Source organism: Periplaneta americana, chromosome 15 (genome assembly GCF_040183065.1).
Source record: "Periplaneta americana isolate PAMFEO1 chromosome 15, P.americana_PAMFEO1_priV1, whole genome shotgun sequence".
Classification (NCBI taxonomy): domain Eukaryota; kingdom Metazoa; phylum Arthropoda; class Insecta; order Blattodea; family Blattidae; genus Periplaneta; species Periplaneta americana.
The window spans coordinates 71,646,035-71,650,229 of NC_091131.1; positions in this window are offsets into that span (position 1 = coordinate 71,646,035).

The window sequence follows — 4,195 nt, forward strand, 5'->3', positions numbered from 1 at the left end:
AAAGTGAAGCGCGGAAGGAGGAGGAGACCGAGAATGAAGGCACTGCCATGGACCACCTTTGATTGAAACACATTGTAAACCCTCATTAAAATCTATATTTTTCCCTTAAAAAATTCATTTTGTTGCATGTTCTTTTCCTTTTTCTTAGCCAAATTCCAGGAAGTTGCCTCCTTTCCGAGATTTGCAGGGCAGTCATTGAAACAAGGTGACTAATAATTGTTAAGAAGTTGTGGTGCGAGTACGGTGAATAATATTTAAATGCCCTCTTCTTTTAATGTTATGTCATTTTTCCATTAGTTTAAGAGCATTTTAATGATCATTTTCAGTAGATTTTTAGGTCATCAACATCCGCCCCCTAATAATGACGAAGTGGAAAGTTAATAATAAAAAAAAGTTTTTTTCTCAAAAATCTTTAACAACATCTTATTCGGTAACTATTGCGAGTAGGATCGTGATTTTTGTCCATATCGATAGGAAAACTAATAAAGATTAATTATCCCTTTGGCGTATTTCAATAGTATGGACGATTTTCGTGTAAATTTAATTAAAAAAAACCACTAATTTCAAGCCATTGCACGATGCGAGTTGTTTGCAACACAGCACCAGAAAACAGATCATCTAGCGAGACACACCGAGTTTGTTGATCTCTTACATCTATATCACGAGTAGAGTGTGTTAGCGGCGATGTTGCCGGACTACTGAAACTTCAAACTTAATCTTATAATTAACCGTGCATTTAATCACTAAACGTAATACAGGTTTTCGTACCCTATCGTCCCTTTCAATCTGCAAGATTATTTCAGATCCACCCTCTATTTCAAGAATAGCAAGGCCAGATTAAGATATATTTTAGATAAAGGAATTGGATTTTAAATATTTTATTGTTTTCAGATGATCAGGTAGGCTACTTTTAGTACAATAATCGGAAAATGAATTGGTTGCCCTCACATCTTTTATACAATACGACACATAATTATAATTTAGAGATATCCAGCAAGAAGTCTAAAGTAAATGTTCAACAAGATCTAAAATCGGGATAGATCAAAACATTATAAAACAAGTCAATCATTTTAATTATTTAGGTTGTGTTATCTCTTATAATTGTGACGATGATTTGCAAAACTAATTGTAAAACTGTCAGTATATGTGTGTGGGAATATTTGCAGCGTTTCAATAAACGACATATCCATCTCTTATATTTCTTATTTTTTGTCCTGCGCCCATAAAAGTTTGCCCATCACTGTCATAGACCAATATTTCCATTTCTCTTCTTCTCTTAATACGCTTTTTTCTCAAGTAATTAAAATAACATTGTCTAATTTTATAAGATCTCCAGTTACCGGTCCAATTTACAGAATAACTCATTTACATATTTGCTTCTTAGAAGATTTCGAGTAAGGAAATTTCCTCATTACGGGTTACCGGCCGGTAGATGAGTAAGTCATCTGAAGGAATAGCCTTCTCACGGTTCATGACTTCCGGTAATTTTTACTCAAGATTGTCTTCCTTTAGCCCTTGGTGATTCAATACCTAACTACAAGGCAGTAGAGTTGAGGATGTCTTCTCCGCCTCTTCAGTCATTGAGATTCTAGATCTTCTTCTGGCATTAGAGCCGTTTGACATCTTCTAAGAAGTTTCCTGTCGCCCAATTTGGGTACAGTCATCGGATCCCTCGATGCTAAATGAAAACATAAAAGAAGAGTTAGAAATTTTTAATATAAATGAAAGATTAAAAGATTTTAAACAAAATTGGAAAGAACTTGTCGATAGAATGCCAGATACCAGACTTACTAAACAAATAATGTAATATCATCCTAAAGGAAGAAGATCGATGGGCAGACCTAGGAAACGATGGCTGGAGGACTTTGAAGACGGAACAGGCACTTGATTGCCTACACCAAGAAGTGAAGAAGAAGAAGAAGAAGAAGAAGAAGAAGACATATTTGCTCAGTTTCTTACATATTTGCTCAGTTTCTTATCATCATCTACATAGGTTGGATTTCGTAAGTCTGTTTTGCTTACTCAGGAATCAAATTTATCTTCCCATTGTTTCCTTGGTCGACCGACATCTCTCCTACCCACAGATTTGTAAGTCATAATTAGTCTCGTTATCTTTGGTTCATCCATTCTTAAGATATGATCTTTCCAATTATTTTTCATTTCTATTATTAACTTATACAATTTAAGTTAAAAAATTTACAATTATCGTTGGATTGTGAGGTTACTGATTCATTTCTTACGTTATATCCAGTTACATATCGCAGTAACTTCATGTTTGCGCTCTCTGTTCTTTTTTGTGTTCTATTAAGTGCCCAAATTTCATATCCGTATAAAAGTATCAGTGTGCCCGTTGCTTTATAAAATATAATTTTTAGTATCTTTCCTAGTTCAATCTCCGAAAAAGTACATTTAACGAAACTATGTAATATTAAGCCCTATTCGCCTATCATTACTTATTCAATGGATATGAAGGAGTGTGTAATGAGAGGAACTGTGAGTGTGTTTCTTAAAGCTTTTCATAGTCTGCCTGCAACTGGACGAGGTGACTCTCAGAATGCAGTTGAATGTCCATCTGTCCTTCTATTTATAACACTACTTTTCGAAGTTTCAACATAAAAACACTTGCACACGTACATAGGTTGATTCAAGAGAAAAGGTCAATTGGCGAGGATGAGGATCAGAGCGATGTTTACAACAGAAAACTCCTTTGGGTTTTTGTTTATATGCAACCTTTTAACAGTTACAAGAGGTCAAACATTTAATTCGCAATTAAAATGTGATTTAGTGTCAACGTCTGGTCTGGAATAGTTGGTGGTAGTTTAATTGGTCTATTCGTGCTGGCAAACAGAATAGGAGGCGCATATTATCTCCATTTCCTTTAGGAAACACTGTACACATTGTTAAACGATGTGTCTCAATACGCGTCAGTATATGTGGTATCAGCTGGAGGCGCACCGGCATATTTCACACTCCCTGTTCGTCAATGGCTGGATTAATACTATCCAGGTCGATGGATAGAGAGGGATATCCTGTGTCTTGACCGGCATGGTCCCCTGACTTCACGTCTCTGGACTTCTTTAATGGTGTTGTATGAAATAAAAGGTTACATACAGAGGTTAGATACACAAATGTTCTGCTGAAACGAATTGATACAGCTGCGGCAGACATAGGACAGACAACAAAGCGGGCTGTTGGATAGTGTGTGTATCGTTATAGAGCACGAGTCCAGGCTTACTTGGGTGCAAGAAGAGGACATTTTGAGCATTTACTGTAATAAAATATATTAAGAGTAAATTATTATTATTATTATTATTATTATTGTTATTATTATTATATACAGAAACTGGAGAACTTTGAAGTTGTTTTAATTAATGAACAAATGATACGTTTTGAAAATAATAATACGCGATTCAAACATTGAACAAGATATTGCTCATCTTGGGCTAATGATCTGTTGTCACAATGTCTATCATTTGCTTAAATAAATTATATTGCATATCTAGTGACAGAAAAGAACACAATTCTTCCCACAGCAATTAACAATAAATATTTCTAAATGTTCTTAAAAAATATAATTGTAACTTTTTAATTTTTTTAAGTTAATTTTTGCAAAGTTTGTAAACTAAACTTGAGCTCGTAGTAGTTTGCACAGTGAAAAATAATAGCTTCTGGATATGAAATGCAAGTGGGGTGTACTATTACAATAGAGTGAAGAAAAACGACTAGAGACATTTGAAATGTGGATATGGAGAAGAATGGAGCGTGTGAAATGGACAGACAGAATAAGAAATTAAGCTGTGTTGGAAGGAGTGAATAATGAAAGGATAATGCTGAAACTGATCAGGAAGAGAAAAAGAAATTGAATGGATCACTGGCTAAAAAGAAACTGCCTGCTGAAAGATGCACTGGAAAGAATGGTGAACCGGGAGAAATGTTCGGGCTGACAAAGATATCAGATGATAGACAACATTAAGATACATGGTTCGTATAAGAGGTAGGAGGAAAATAGCAGAATGCAGTGAAAGATCTGTCCCTGGGCAGAAAACTATGAATAAATGAATATGACAATATTTTTTTACTCTATACCAAACAAAAATATGAAATTAGGCTGATGTGTTAGGGGTCCGACAAAATACACATCGTATGACAGGGGTCCTCAAATTCATTAAGTTTAAGAACCCCTGCAGGTTTTAAA